Here is a 17,251-nt window from a genome sequence, read left to right as displayed (position 1 = left end):
CACTGTATAGTTTGATGCATGCAGCATTTTAGTATTGCTGCTTGTCTTTGAATGGATTTACTCATTGTGTTTTTGTTCTGGACTCCAGGCTTCCATTTGACTACAATCAATGAATGCTAGCCATTCTGGTAGCTCACCTTGTTAGGGTTGAGAGAAAAGTATTTCACTTATATGTTTGCTAGCACGTTGTCAAAAATATGAGAAATAACTTGCTTTTCTTTCTCTCCTTTTTTTAAGGGGGTTACTCACATTGGTTACATGGATCTTCCCAGTCAACCAGCTACGCAGTCCGGCACATAGTACCCAACAATATCACAAAACTTCTAAAAGCTGTTAGTCCTGACCCAGAAAACTTCAACTTGGATTTGAAAGATGAGTTTAATTATGGCACAATGGACCATGTGGTTCGAAGAACTATGGTGATGAAAGTGAGCACTGAATGCAAACAGAAACCCCACAACCGTTACAGCTTATTTTATCACCTTGTCCAGTCTTTTCTGTTGTCACAAATGGAAACAGATGGTTTTCTGTAGATGTCAAGGATATTAAGCACAAGACAAAATTATACCAGGAAATTTATTACTGCCTTTGTTTTTTTTTTACATGGACACAATATTATCTAAGGGTTATTATTTTGATGACATTAATGATCCTCATTAATTCTCTCTTTCTAACCACTGAGAAGAAAAGTGCTGGGTTTTCCCCAGTCTTTAACGATTAGACCCTATCATGAAGGAGCTAAAGGATAAAATTCATTTGCAATAGAAATGAAAATCAGGGTAATTTCTATTGGAGGATCCAATCAGATTAAGCTCCTTTCAAAACTTTATTTTACCTTCAGTGTTTCAACAAATCCCCAGTGTGGAGAAAGTGATACCAATTTTATTCTTTTCATAAAGTAATTGAATCATATAGCACGGCAACAGACCCTTCGGTCCAACCAGTCTATGCTGAACATAATCCCAAACTAAACCAGTCCCACTTGCTTGCTCCTGGCCCATATTCCTCCAAATCTTTCCTATTCATGTACCTATCCAAATGTTGTTTTTACTGTTGTAATTATACCTACATCCACCACTTTCTGATGAAGTTCATTCCTCACATGAGCTACTCCCTGTGTAAAAGATTTGCCCCTCATGTTTTCTTTAAATATCTCTCCACTTGCCTTAAATATTGGCCCCGGGCTTGAAATCCTCCATCTTAGGGAAAAGACAACTACCAGTAACTCTGTCTCTACCTCTCATTATTTTATAGACTTCTATGAAGTTGCCTCTCAACCTTCTACATTCCAGTAAAAAAGTCCCAGTCTATCCAGCCTTTCTTTAAAACTCAAACCTCTATATCTTGGTAAATCTCTTCTGAACCCTCTCCAGCTTGATAATATCCTTCCTATAACAGGGCAACCAGAACTGGACACAGTATTCCAGCAGAGGCCTAACCAATGTCCTGTACAACCTCAACATGACTTCCCAACTCCTAATCTCAAAGTACTTAGCAATGAAGGCAAGTGTGCTAGTTGCATTTTTAACCACCCTGTCTATGTAGGATGCTAGGTCTCTCTCTTCCACAACACTACCTAAGGCCCTACCATTAATTATATAAGCCCTATCCTTGTTTGTTATACCAAAATGCAATTCCTGCCAGCTTTCTCCTGCCCTCTCACCTCAAAACTTGAGTTGAAGTCATTTGTTCAGCAGAGTTGAAAACTGTGAACCATCTAGCTGTACTTTACCCTAATGGCCATTGTTTCTGCCTCAACTTTGCAAAGAGTATCAGCTTGTAGAGTGTCCATACCTGATATTCAGAAGTGCACACTTCTTTTCGGGAAGCATTCAGAAAAAGGGACTCAGAAAGAGAACTGTAAAACCTCCACTGTTGCTCAGACAACAACCGGGATTGAATGTCACCGTCTCTTGCATTGCATAGCTCATCTATACATTGGATAAATGAGCTGTGTGCACATAGTTTAGGCTTACAGTCCAAAATGTGTGTGCTAACTTAATTCTTCCAATCCTCTTCCATGAACAGGACGGGAAACTGATCTTTCCAGCATCCCCACCACGGAATATTGCGGGAAGTACTCCGATATAATCTAAGAAGGAGCCTGAGCTAGAGACTGAGAAAAAAGAAACAGTTTCTCCATTTGTTAAAACCATGAACACATCTGCCATTTGCACAGGAGGTGAGTGTAAATCAGTACAGTATATGCCACCCTTTTTAACTCTTGTATACTCTTCATTCAAATTGAGCATTAATCAACTCTTGACACCCAGCAGTGACCATCTCCATCAAACTGTTACTTAAGTGCTTCTTAAATAATACAAAGTGATTTTAATCTATATGATTTATCTGCATTTCATGTAGAATTCAGAATGGTATTGATTTGTAATGAACAACTATTTTATTTCCTGAATTTACTGTCATATCTCACTGGGATAACACACTGGAAATCAAGCTTCATTAATCCCAGATTCATTACAAAAGTTAACAGTTTATTAAAATATGCAAAGACCCCAGTTTACCTGTCTAGTGGACTCAGATTAACAAAAAGCACAGACCAGGTTCTTGTACATAGCCAGTACTACAATTTATTTCAAATAAATAGATATTAACTATAGGTAAACAACTTTCAACTGTTGACAGAAAACATAATATTTAAAACTCTTAACCCATTCTAAAAACATCCTTCACACCCATATAGGCAAGTACAGTTGGGTAAAAATGTTGGTCTTATGAATGGAAATAAAAAAAATTAGGGAAGCAACTCAAGGGTGCCTGTCCTTAGGATTTGAAGAAGGGGTCCTTCAGTTTTCCAAATCCTTCAGTTGTTTCATTTCTTCACAGGAGGTGTAGAGCAATGGTTATATAAATTGTAAAGTCTCTGACTTATTCATTTAAAACAGTAGTGTACAACAACTGGTAAGAAAAATAAAACATGTAGTTTTCTTCAGGCTTCAGATAATTTACTGAAGGGAGACCCACACACCATCTACCCTTTCAGTATTCCAAAGGCTTCTGCCAGTATCATTCACACCCACAAGCTGTCAGCTATCCAGATGCTAATCAGATAGCTGTTGTTCAGTTGATGGCCTTTGGCATACACAAACCACTCAGCAACCTGTTGCTGGCTATATCTGACTTTGTACACACATCAGTGTAACCAGAATGTCTACAAACACATAGCCTTACTACTTGAACAGAGCAACAAGGCAAACACGACTTCGTGTGTTACATCTTTTTAAAAGTACAGCAATTCCTTCCTTAGTCTTGTGGGGTAGAATAGTCCTTTTCTCAATTCTGCCCATAATCAAAATTAAAGTCAAATAAAAAGATGTGGTTTTTACATTATGAACAGCTGAGTATATCTCACTATATATATGATTTCAAGGAAAGGTTTGAAAAACAAAAATTACATGTGTTGTTACATTTGATTTCTATTGTCATGTGGGTCAGTGGCAAAACTTTAGTTACACCTGAGCTATTGTTGGAATCAGAGAGAAATTTGTCAACATCAGTATAAAATATCTCAGTAAAATCTCTTGTTACCATCTTTCTGTAAATTCTAAAACAATACACCCTTAAAAAACAACATTATGTTGTGTTCGCTGTATCGATGTCTGGTGGTAAAACACTTGGGGATCATAAGGGACATAAACAGACACAGGAATATGAGGTGTGATTAATTCACGTCTATTATTCTTGATGCATTCAAACCTCATGCAGTCAGTGATTTTAATAGCTTGGCTGAGTGTCTGCAAACTTTAGTATGGGGCTTATGTTTCTGTTAGATTAACATGACAAGATTATTTTTCAAGTCTTAAAGTGAGCCTGCACCTCTTAAAAGTGGATTTGTGTGGGGAATTCAGTCAATGGAGTGCAACAAGGCAGCTCAGAGGTCCAGGGTACTCTGATGTATCTGGAGGCTTTGTTATAGGAATGGAGAGGAGGATGGAAGTCCCCTAACCACAGGGAACTAAGAGGCCTCCCAAACAGACACTGAGTAGCCGGGGATGTGGATCGCTATTATAATATCAATAATCTAGCCTCCTGTATCCAGGTGCAGCACATCCTGGGAGTTATTGTTATGGCTGGATTAGTGATACATATAAGGACTACAAAAGCAGGTCAGAGGCTGAGAATTCTACAAAGAGTAACTCATCTCTTGACACCGCAGGCTGTCCATCATCTACAAGGGCTTTTTGCCCGAAACGTCGATTTTATTGCTCCTCGGATGCTGCCTGAATCTGCTTTGCTCTTCCAGCACCACTAATCCAGAATCTTGTCTCCATTTACCTCAATAGGTGTAGTACCAGCTCCAACAATACTCAAGATTTTGACACCATTTAGAACAAAGCACTCAATTTGGTTTACACCCATCAATCACCTTAAACTCCTTCCATCACTGACAAACAGTGTGTACTACCTACAAGATCATCTCAGAAACTCACCAAGGCTCCTTTGACAGTATCTTCTAAATTCATGAACTCTTCCATTTAGAAAGACAAAAGCAGCAGATGACCAGAGCACTTGTATCTGCTAGTTCCCTCCAAGTCACAACTGTGCTGTCTTGGAACTTCATCACTACTGTATCTGGGTCAAAATCTTACCAGGGCCTTCCGAGCAGCACTCTGTACTTATACCATAAGGACTATAGTGATTCAAGAAGATGTGTCACCACTGCCTTCTCAAATTAATGAACAATAAATGTTGTCCTTGCAAACGACACCCATATCACTTGAATAAATAAAATAATTCAATGACTTCTCATGAGCGGTCAAAGTCAGTGAATATATCATTACGTGCTACACCTTTACACTGGAACCATTAACCTTTGACTGATCTATTCATTTGCTAATTTAGCAACACCCATGACTCACATTCATGGTGTTATGGTCCCAGCTGAGGTCGCCACTAGACAACCTGATTTGATAGATCACATTGTGATTTGCTGTCGTTTTAACAAAGTGGTATTTTGCTGAAAGATAAGCATGCAATTTTACAGATTTTGATTTAACCATATAATGGAAGATATTAACAAAAGAAAGGAAGACAAAATAGAATGATACCAATTTATAGATTTTTAAAAATACACAGTAAAATATATAATCACACTAATCCCCAAACAGTCTCTTTTAAATTGAAAAAAACCCCACAAAACACACTTCTATTATATAACCCTAAACAGCACTAATACATTGCTTACTCAAGAGTTCTCTAGAGTAATACCTGGTATGTTTACATCACTTGTGATTTCAATTTATAAACTGGAACTTCTTCCTGGAGCTATTATACATCTGAACTTAATTGTATTCTGCTTTAAGTAACCTGTTCAGGGTTTTAACCCAACACTTATCGTCTAACATTAAGCCCCCACTCTAAGGTAATCTAGTTTACTGTATCCTCTCCCTCTAAAGAAAACTGGCTGCTACAGCTATTCTCATCCAAGGACTTCGTAGAACTGCCTCACTCAAAGTTTAAAAAAAAGTTCTCCCTCTTGAAGCTATGAGTGTGTCTCATAAACTTAAGTGTTATAATTGTACCCACCTCCACCATTTCCTCTGGCAGCTCATTTCATTCATGCACCACCCTCTGTGGAAACAAAGTTCCATAAATCTCAACCACTGATGCCCCATTATTTCCTTTTTGGTCGCAAAACAGTCTAAGATTAAAAAAAAACGTTTTAGTGGTGCACAAAAACCTATTCACTGTAAAACCATGTAACAAAAACTATTTTAAAAGAAATAGAATGTCCACAGAAATACAAATTAGTTCTTAACTTCAGCCACAAAAAAACCCCACAAGTTACCGACTCAGAAATCAACAGCCCAAGTGTACAATAAATTATAATAAAAATTTATATAAATCATAGTATTTATCGCAATAGCTTCCCTCATATCTTACTCTCAGAGTTAGCACTGTTCTTAATCTGGCACACACATTCCGCAGTGTTTATATGCTGCCAACTATTCAATCTTAAACATGTACGAATTGATAGACACAAGAATGGGAGGCAAACTGAGGGATAGAAACTCCAATGGGTAATAAGTAGCTGATGTAAATAAGGAACAGGAATCAATGCAGGCTCAGGAGGCTGTATTGTTCTTTTGTTCTTTATGACAGGCACATCACTTAAACAATTTGCACTGACACAGTTCCCATCTCTTACAAGACAAGGTGGCATATAGCCTCAGGCAGCAGAACCTAAATAGCAGGGTACATTTCATCTGCATGCTCTCGGTTTTCACAGAGGCATTGGTGCTGGTGATGATTATAGTAACAGTTGCTCGGGCTGTGGCAGTGATGGAGGTACCATTGTATATGGCTGCATGTTCCTACTGACTCCATTGTCTCCCATCTTACATAACCCTTATGCAATCATCTGTTCAGATTCATAAGCTGTAGATGGTGTAAGTGCTTTCTTTGTCCCAGTCCTACCCCAAAGTCTTTGTCCTTCCAGATGTCCTTGCCAAGAATTTCATTGGATAAACATGGATGAAAATGGTATAGTGTAGGATAGATAGGCTTCAGATTGCTTCCACAGGTCGGTGCAACATCGAGGGCTGAAGAGCCTATACTGTGCTGTAATGTTCGATGTTCTTTAATTACAACTCTACCATTTCTGAACATGAGGTGGCTTTGTGGAACTGGAGAATTTCAAATTTTACACCCCTGGTCTGGAAAAAAGCTATCAAGGTCAGATGGTATAACCTTGTTTGTACAAAAGCCTTTGAAAGTGACAAAATTAATTGCCACGTGGACAAGCACTGGATATTTAGGGAAAACCAACATGGATTTTTTCAAGTTAAAGTGGCTAACTCGAGTCAGTTTCTTGATGAAGCAACAAATAATTGATGAGGATGTTGCTATTGTGTGTATAGTGACTTCCAAAAGACATATTTTAAAAGATCCATAAAAGTTGAAGGCCACAGAGTAAAAGGGAGAATGGTAACATGGAATGCATTAACTGAGTGACAAGAACCAGAGTTGTAATGAGTGGTTGTTTTTAATGATTGGAGGAAGGTTTACACTACAGTATTAAAACTGCTGCTTTTCTTGAACTGTTCTCATGATCGAAACTTGGGTGTACAGATCACAATTTCAGAGTTTGCAGAAAGCAGTCGACACTAACATCACAGAAGGAGGCCATTTGACCCGTTGTATCCATGCTGATCAACAAAGATCTGATTACACTAGTCTCGTTTTCCAGCCCTTGATCTTTAGCTCTCGAAACTATTAAAATGCAAATACAATATCTAAATACTCTTTCAGACAGTGCATTTCAGACTCCATCTCCCTCTGAGTGATACAAATTCTTCTCAACTCTCCACTTAGCCTCCTTCCTCTTATCATAAATCTATGTCTGATTATTGACTGCTCTGCTAATGATTAAAGTGCCTTCCTAACCAACCTATCTGTGTCTTTAATCTTATACATCTCTATCTGGTCTCCTTTCAATCTTCACTGCTGCAGAAGAGACAACCCCGGCCTATTCAATCTTTACTAATGGCTTAGACCCTCCAGCCCTTGCAGCATCCTGATAAATCTCCCCTGCACTCTCTCTAGTGTAATCACATCCTTCCTATAATGTGATGACCAGAACTGTATGCAGTATTGTAGTTGTGGCCTACCAGTATTTTACACATTTCCAGCATAACCGTGTTGCTCTTGTATTCTATGCCTCTTCTAATAAAGGAAGCATTTCAAACATCTTCGTTACCATCTTGTTTCCTGGCCTGCTACCTTTGAGGATCTGTGGAAATGCACACTAGAGACTCTTTAACGTTCGCCACTTTCTAGGATCCTACCATTCACTGTGTAATCCCTTGGCTTGTTAGCCGCTGAAGAGGGTGCAGAAAGATTCAGAATTTATCAAGATTCAGTTATGTACAATCATGGCTGATCTGTTTGTGATTCAAATTCCACATTCTCATCTGCCCCCAAAACCTTTTTATTCCCTAGCCTGACAAGAATCTATGTACTTCTGTCTTAAACATATGCAATGACCCCGCCTCCACTAGCTTTTACAGCAGAGAATTCCAAAGTCACATAATTCTGAGAGAAAAAATGTTCATTTGAAAGGCCTACCCCTATTTTTAAAAAGGTGCCCCCTAGTTCTGGACTGATCTCCTTTCCAGATCCACCTTGTAAAGAACATTCAGGGTCTTCTATACTTCAATCAAGTCCCTCCTCAATTGCCTAAGTTCCAGTGGAAACAAGCCCAGATTGTCCACTTTGTCCACAAGACAACTGTTCATTTCAAGTATGAATCTGGTAAAATAAAATCAGATACAAAACCAAAAAAAAATTTAAAAAAAGAAACTCAGCAGGTCTGGCAGCTTCTGTGGAGGGAAAAACAGAGTGAATGTTTGGACTCTGTTATAACTTCTTCAGAACTGAAAGGCATTGGAAAATATTCTTTATTGAGGAAGAGGAGGAACGAGGTCTTACGTAGTAGCCCAGTGCAAAAGACAAGGAGTGTTGAAAGAGAAAAAGAGAAGTAAAATGTGTGTAAATTCAGGTGTGAAAGGGAACGAATGAGTCCTTTCTATCAAGAGCAAGAAACAAACAAAACAAGGTTGTGGGAGATGTGGAGGGCTGGGGCGCGAGGAAAATGTTAAAAATACACTTGAAGAACAGACAAAACGTGCTCAGTTTCTGAATTTAATGGCGAGACCTCAAGGTTGTAAAGTGTTTCAGCAGAAAATGAGCTTCTGTTGTGCTTCGATACAACTTTGCAGCAAGCCCAGCATAGAAATGTTAGCTTGAAGGCAAGGCTTACTGAAATGGCAAACAACTAAGATGTCAATTCCTCTGAACTATCACTTCCCTGAACTTCCTCCAATTCATTTATATCCTTCTTAAATAAGGAAACAAAACTGCACATAGCATTTGAGATCTGGTCTCACCAATGGCCACTATAACTGAAGTTTGTAAAAAAAAATTATTTCACAGTTAAAGCATCTGCAATGTCTTGCTCTGTCTTTTCTTTTGCGTTTGATTTTTTTTCCTCTTATAATAACAGATAGCATGCCATGAACCATCTTGATTACATACTACATACTAACTTCTTGCAACTCTTATATCAGAACATTTAAATTCCTCTGCATCTTGGATTCTGCAGTATTTCTTTGTTTAAATAGTATGTTGTTTTTAATTCCTGCCTAAGTAAATAACTTCACACTTTCCCACATGCTGCTGCATCTGCCAAATTTTTGCCCACTCACTCAACCGATATGTATTTCTCTGCAACTTCCTTATGTTTCTTCACAACATACTTTTTTACATTTCTTGGTTTTGTCTGCAAATGTAACTATTATGTCTCTGCTCCCTTTATGTAAGTCACTGAAATAAACTATAAAATACTGAGGCAACATCATAGCTCGATGTGGGACTCTACTCATCACATCCTGCCAATCAGACAATGATGCTTTTATACATATTCTGTTTTCTGCTAGCCAGCCAATCTTCGATCCTTGTTCATACGTTACCCCTACAACATGAGCTTTAATTTTCTGCAGTATCTTTGATGTGGGACCTCATGAAGTGCCTTCTTTAAATCCAAGTAAAGTTTGTTTACAGGCTTCCCTTTATCCATAGTATATGTTATTCCTTCAAAGAGTTCTAATAAATTGGTTACACCTATGTTGCGATACATAGGGTGTAGGTTTGCTTGCTGAGCTATAGGTTTGATATCCAGACGTTTCATTACCTGGCTAGGTAACATCATCAGTGGCGACCTCCAAGTGAAACGAAGCTGTTGTCTCCTGCTTTCTATTTATATCTAGATACATAGGTTAATTCAGATTTAGTGAATTCAGATTTACAATTTGCCTTGGTGAAATTTGCAGGACATGCTGTAGTGACTGTAATGAGGTCAGCCAGCTGGACCTCAGAGAATATGCGCTTCCTGACTGGGACTGTTAATCTGTCGAATCAGGGAACTCTGTCTGATATAAAAGGGTAAATATCAGGCATCTTGAGCCCCTGAATGGCTGGCTGAGTGAGAGGCAGTGCTATAAAGTTTTGAGTTTGTAAATAAAGGGTGATCGGTGATGGGCTGCTGGCCTTGGAAGATTTATTTCATGTGTGTTATTGGATTATCCAGAGGTCTGGACTAATAATTTATTAAATTAATTGTGAATTCAAATTACTCCCATTACGGTTTCTCTGTTTTACTATGTATTTTTTGATTTTATGAGTGAACAGCTTTATTATCAGTATTCAAGGAATGACATAGAGACTGAATCAGCTGCACGATGAAGTAAAGATTAAAGAAATTGGACCAGAGAAGATTATGAGTGGCCTTATTATGAACAATTTTAACAGCGTAAAGAAGAATATTCTGTTTCCACTAGTTTGTATGTCAGTAACTAAGGATCACAATTTCAAGGTTGTAAACCTGGTTCTGAAAAAGAGTCATTGAATTCGAAACATTACCTCTGCTTTCTCTACACAGATGCTGCCAGACCAGCTGAGTTTTTCCAGCAATTTCCGGTTTGGTTTTGGATTGAAATAAGTACTGGTTGTTCCTGAGCTGATTGAGTGTGTGATTTTACTTACAGCATTCTTAAACAAATGGTTTTTGCAGACTTTGCTGTGGTACCAAGGGTGTAATTCCCTAGCAGTGCACAGGTTAATGCAATATTTTAGTTATGCTTTGGTGAACTTGGGCATTTAGGATTTTGACTAACTACCACTGGATACAATTCAGACCTTTGAGCATTAGCTGTCTGTAGCAGTCAGTGAAAGAATCATGGATGAAGTGGGACAGCTAACTTTACATACCCCAGTCTTTGACAGCTTTTTAACACAAATTGTTCGACCTTGTGTACATTGATGCTATAATATTCATGATTCATTTAACTGGAAATTAATGGTACCTGCACAGAAACTTGAATTCTCCTCTGTTTCCAGGTGCTCTCAATTTTCCATTAAGGTAAAATAGGGCAAATTGAGGACTTTACATTATCCATGTCTATTAAAGACATGGGTGGCATGATGGCTGAGTTGTTAGCACTGCTGCCTCACAGTGCCAGGGATTTAGGTTTGATTCCAGCCTCAGGCGAATGTCTGTGTGGAGTTTGCACATTCTCCCCGTGTCTGCGTGCGTTTCTTCTGGGTGCTCCAGTTTCCTCACACAATCCAAAGATGTGCAGGTTAAGTGAATTGGCCATGCTAAATTGCGCATAGTGTTCAGCGATGTGTAGGTTAGGTGCATTAGTCAGGGGGTAAATGTAGAGTAATGGGGAATGGGTTTGGGCGGGATACTCTTTGGAGGGTCAGTGTGGACTTGTTGGGCTGAAGGGCTTGTTTCCACACTATAGGAGTTCTATGAAAGGGCTTCAGTTATGACCTGTATGATTTGAATAGAAGACCTATGTTTTATTACTACTCAGCTTCCCTTCCACCCTAACCCATGCCCCCATCCTCCTTACCTATTTGTTACTGATTCAGTAAATTTAATATTCACTCATAGGTCTAACTGGTTTGGTGGCACTCGGAATCTCTGCACCAACTGATGCATTCCTGCAGATGGTGTCTATGTTTGGACTGGCTGGAATTGTTGATTATCATACTGTTTGGGGAGTCACACCAGTCCTTCACTCCCCTCTTATGTCTGTTACTAATGCCATCTCAGGTAAGCACTTCTGCTTTTATTGAAGCAATTCTCCATATGTTGCTATTAAAACAAACTGTTAAGTGTTACTGTGAGCATTTTAACCCATATGACATTATTTATCTTGCTGGTTTGAGATGAAAGCTTATTTTTGTGGAATCAGTACAGTTCGGGTAGTGAGTGATGCCTTGCACTCCTAACCTGGGCAGTTCCATTGTGGAGATTAGACATCTGATTGAGGGATTATTGTTGTCACATGTACCGAGATACAGTGGAAAGTGTTGTTTTGTACGGTTTACAGACAGACCAAAACATGCAAAATGCATCAGGTTAGCAGAACAGAGTGCAGGATACAGTGTACAGTCACAGAGAGGTTGGAGAGAGAGAGAGAGAGAGAGAGAGAGAGAGGAGATAAAGCTGAGAATAAACATTTGAGAGGTCCATTCAAAAGTGTGATAACAGAGGGGAAGAAGCTGTTCTTTAATCTGTTTGTAACTGTATTCAAACTTCTATATCTTCTGCACAAAAGAAGAGGGTGAAAGAAAGTATAAACGGGGTTGGAGGGATCTTTGATTATTTTGGCTACCTTCCCAAGGCAGCAGGAAGCATAGACAGAGTCAACAGATGGAAGGCTGGTGTGTGTGATGGACTGGGCTCTGTTCACAACTCTCTGTAGTTTCTTGTGGTCTTGGGAAGAGCAGTTGCTGTGATACATCCAGATAGAATGTTTTCCATGGTGCATGTATAAACATTGGTAAGAATCCTTGTGAACATGCACAATGTCCTTTGCCTCCTGAGGAAGGAAAGAAGTTGTTGTGCTTTTTTGATAGTTGCTTCAGTGTGGGTGGAGCAGGACAGATTGTTGGTAATCACCACTCCCAGGAACTTAATGTGTTCAACCATCTCTACCTTCGCACCATTGATGTAGAAAGGGGTGTGCCCTCCACTGCACTTCCTGAAACCAGTGACCAGCTCCTTTATTTTGCTGAGGTTGAGAGATTATCCTGACACCATGCCACTAAGCACTCAATCATTTTCCTGTATCCTGTTTGAAATCTGACCTACAATGGTGATGTTGTCAGCAAATTTGTAAACAAAGTTTGGGGCAGAATTTGACCATACCCAGTGAGTGCTTCTCCTGGCTCCATGCAGTTGTGTAGAGTTGGGCCAGCGTCTGATTGAATCATAGTTCATGGCTCCACTTTGAGGCTGTGAAGCATGGCTTGAATTCAGGAAGCTTTTGAAAGGTAAGTTCATAGTGTCTTCTTTATGTCGATTCCATATCAACTCAAATCCTACTGCTACTACAACAACCATAACCCTCCCCAGCCCCTCATACCTTTCGTGTTGAATCATAATTCCTCTGAGCTCATTCACCAAGTATATGCTAGGTGCAGAACCAGTTAACTATGCAATTATAACAGCATGTAGAGATCTGCCCAGAAAACAAGCAACAAACATTCATAAATTTTCTTTTGAAAGAAATTGTTCTTCTTACAGACATTTGGAATTGGTCATCAGAAGGGCCATTAGATTGAAAGCAACTAAGAGGCTTCAAATACTTCACACTTGTTAATTTTGTGCAAAAAATAATTGGGGCATTGACAAAATGGAACACAGAAGAAATAACAAATTATTGTAACCACTTAATGATGTCAGTCAAGCAAAGACAACAGTTTTTTTTTCCAGCTGTCAGAACAAACCTCATTGAGAATATCCTTTTGAGTCTGGGCTGTCAGTCAGACATGCACAGGACTATCATAGAAGCCTGTTCTTGAAACGTTATGGTCTTTAATGAGGGATCATGGAGTTGGAATGGGATCCTTGAGTTGACATTGGGGTTATAAGGGGCTATGACATTGGGTGGAAGTCCTGAGTTCACACAGTGGTGGTATGGACAATGGTTTGGGATGACGGCTATAGCGTCTAACTGCCAAAGTTCAGTTGTGGTAAATGGGGTGATCCTTCCATTCTTTGGGCTAAGTGTAAATGTGAGTGAGATCAGCAGAGGAACCTACACAATGTTAGGATCTGAAAACCTGCCAGACCTTCCAACATCAAGCAACTAATCAGTGGCTGGTTGGCTTTGTGCCTGTGTGAAGCCCTGACTGGTGTAGTCTTGGCCCCCCAGAGCTGTGAGCCAATCTGAAGCTGGTACCTCTAGTACTCAATAGTACTATGGATTAATCTAACAAGTCCCTAACTCCCACGATGGAGGAGCAGCCATGGAATAGGGGCGCAATATTGGGTGTTGGTGGTCTAGTGGGTTAGTGATCATGAAAGGAGGGAGGCCTGGAGGTTCAGAAGCAAGGAGTTATGAGCATACCCTGGGTGAGGCTCCCCACTTTGTTATGGTTCCAGACAGGATATCCCAATAATCGATAATCACACAGGAACCCTGCTGCAAGCCTGAATCTGCGGTTAAGATAGAAGTGCAGAGATGGGTAACCATAAGCCATAGGAGCAGAAATTAGGCCATACAGCCCATCAAGTCTGCTCCGCCATTCAATCGTGGCTGATACGTTTCTCCACCCCATTCTCCCACTTTCTCTCCGTGACCCTTGATTCCCAGACCTCAAATACTTGTTGGGTTTCATAGGATAAAGCTTTCCAAATGTTGACAAATAAAGGAGAGGAATTCATATTTTCAGTTTAAAGTGACTTGCAAGTGAAGCAATGATGAGAGAAAATTTCTTTCGCACAGCAAGTAGTTTGGGTTAGAATACCCATCCTGGAAATGTGGTGGAGGTAGGTTCAGTTGAGACCTTCAAGGGGGCATTGGATGGTTATTTGGAGAGAAGTGGAGGAAAGGCAAAAGATGGGCACTAGAGCTTCTGTATGGGGAGGGGTGAACTGACTCACTGTGGTTATTCACATATCGTGCTCAGTTGATCACAGCAATGTTAATTATAAAAGGATCCCTTCCCTTTTGGCATCCTTCTCTTGGTCCCAAATGAGCTTATATTTTAAAAGAAGTCAATATAACCATGCTCACTTGAATTTACAAAAAAAAGAGTTTATTAATTACTAAACTTGAGAGGAGATAGCAATGCAATTCATAAACGCACGGTGTTTCATAATAGGAGGTGAGGTAAAAGAGATAAAAGACAAAAAAAAAATCAGTCTCTGAATTGTTCAAGAAGAGCAGATAGTTGAATGTTTAGTGGTAGCAGTTGATGTTAGCAGTATTCATGACATTGGTTATTTAGCAGTCAATTGTATGATTGTATGGGAGTTGATAAAAACTCTTCTGTGTTAATATCTTGGCAATAGCTGGCTCACAGTCCACAAAAATAGGGGGAGAGAGAGAGAGTTTCTCCTTTTACCAGCAGTACAAGGGTTTTAACTAACTGTCCTTAGAGTTGTGACCCTCACAGTAGGCTAGCTCTCAGCCAGATATTACACCATTAACACGCAGACTGGGGTTGGGCAATAAATGCTGGCCAACCAGTGATGTGTATGTCCCACGAGGGAAACATTTTCATGAAAACGAAGAATAACAGGAAGTATAGCTGTATCAACAAAAGAGTAGATGTCAGAATAGGAACAAGATTGATAGGCAGGAAATTTGCAGCAAAGATAAATCCTAGGGCAATTGCAGGATCAACATTTAAATACGTTAATAGACTGCCCTTCCTTTGACCCTGAGATTCGATAAAGGAGATGCTTTTCCTACTTATATTTTAGGTACCATAATCAGAGAGTCTGAAGTGATGTGGTAAACTAGATGATTGAAGACAAGAAGCAAGTAACCTGTAATTAAAATACTGGACAAAGCATGACATGCCTTTTAGCAGAAAGACTGACTTAACATCTGACATTACACTGCCAGAAACAAATTCAGCTTAAAACCTTGGCTTTCTAGGAATTTCTGGCTTGCATGGAGATTATAATGATGATGATGCAATGGATGGGAAACTGTGACACAATAACAGTTTGTGTTTCTGATGTGTAGTTGAGTTACTCAGATGTCTTGAGTCACTTGTACAAGCAAAACCCTTTGAGGAAGAATAATCGATAGTCACACAGGAACCCTGCTGCAAGCCTGAATCTGCGGTTAAGATAGAAGTGCAGAGATGGGTAACCATAAGCCATAGGAGCAGAAATTAGGCCATAAAGCCCATCAAGTCTGCTCCGCCATTCAATCGTGGCTGATACGTTTCTCCACCCCATTCTCCCACTTTCTCTCCGTGACCCTTGATTCCCAGACCTCAAATACTTGTTGGGTTTCATAGGATAAAGCTTTCCAAATGTTGACAAATAAAGGAGAGGAATTCATATTTTCAGTTTAAAGTGATTTGCAAGTGAAGCAATGATGAGAGAAAATTTCTTTCGCACAGCAAGTAGTTTGGGTTAGAATACCCATCCTGGAAATGTGGTGGAGGTAGGTTCAGTTGAGACCTTCAAGGGGGCATTGGATGGTTATTTGGAGAGAAGTGGAGGAAAGGCAAAAGATGGGCACTAGATAAGAGAACAGGTGCAGGCACAGTGTGCCAAATTGCCTTGTTCTGTGCCATAACAGTTCTGTGATTCTGTAATGTTTGCTTGAGTAAAATGATGATAACACTGAACTTGCATCCTCCTTAATTTGTTACAGGTTTGACTGCAGTTGGTGGGCTATCATTGATGGGAGGCAGTTACACACCAAGGAATATTCCAGAATGTTTTACTTTGGTGGCAGCTTTTATTTCCTCAGTTAATATTGCTGGTAAGGTTCATTTTAGGAGTGCCATGTATCTAGTTTAAATAAAATAAAAATTTCCCGGGCAACAGTTCCCAAAGTAATATTGTATAATTTAAGTTTCCTAAGTGTCATAAACTCAGAAATCACACAACACCAGGTTATAGTCCAACAGGTCTATTCGAAGTTGTTGCTCCTTTGTCAGGTGAATTATCACTCCACCTGATGAAGGAATAGCGATCTGAAAGCTTATGATTTCAAATAAACCCGTTGGACTATAACCTGGTGTTGTGTGATTTCTGACTTTGTCTACCCTTGTCCAACACCGGCACCTCCATATCATAACTAACATAAGACATGGTAAAACAAATGTTCTCCAGTCCAGCAATATTTGATTAGAGGAAGCTATCTTGCTCGGTTCTCCTTCAAAAAAAATGCCACAATCACATCCCAGATGTATGAATTTTCCAGGCTGATGGCCAGTTTAGCATCTGCTACCTCATTATCCAGCTTGATCACAAGTGAGTGTCAAACCCAGTATAATTTCCATTGTAAAGACTGCCTACATCCATCTGTCACCTTTAGGAACACTCATTCTGCCTTTGTGACCACTGGACTGGATTTGCCCAACCATTTCTTGTCATTTTCCAGGCTTTACCTTACATTAACTTCAACTTATCTACAACTGTCCTCCTATCCAAGAACCTTGCCAATTCCGAAAGCTCCTCACATCTCATAGTATGTTCCTCCTTTCATTGACTCAACTTGCCCTACTCACTGCAGTCATTCCTCATTTTTCATGCCAGTCTGTTCTTTCCTTGACTCCATCACCTCTCGTTTGCATTCTCAACTTTCAGAGTCAGACACTTTAGCCATCTCAGCTGTACAATATGTTCAGCAACAATTCAGAATTCTCTACACTTTACTACCTATCTCCTCTTCTTTACAGGCTT

At 39.6% G+C, this 17,251-nt stretch overlaps 1 pseudogene; it reads left to right on the top strand.

The window, feature by feature from the left end:
• The window catches only part of LOC140479462 (NAD(P) transhydrogenase, mitochondrial-like), a 184,778-nt pseudogene that overhangs the window by 71,639 nt on the left and 95,888 nt on the right, over positions 1-17,251 (top strand).

Source organism: Chiloscyllium punctatum, chromosome 1, assembly GCF_047496795.1.
Source record: "Chiloscyllium punctatum isolate Juve2018m chromosome 1, sChiPun1.3, whole genome shotgun sequence".
Taxonomy (NCBI): Eukaryota; Metazoa; Chordata; class Chondrichthyes; order Orectolobiformes; family Hemiscylliidae; genus Chiloscyllium; species Chiloscyllium punctatum.
Note: the sequence above shows the minus strand (reverse complement) of the source record. Positions and strands in the feature narration are given on the sequence as shown.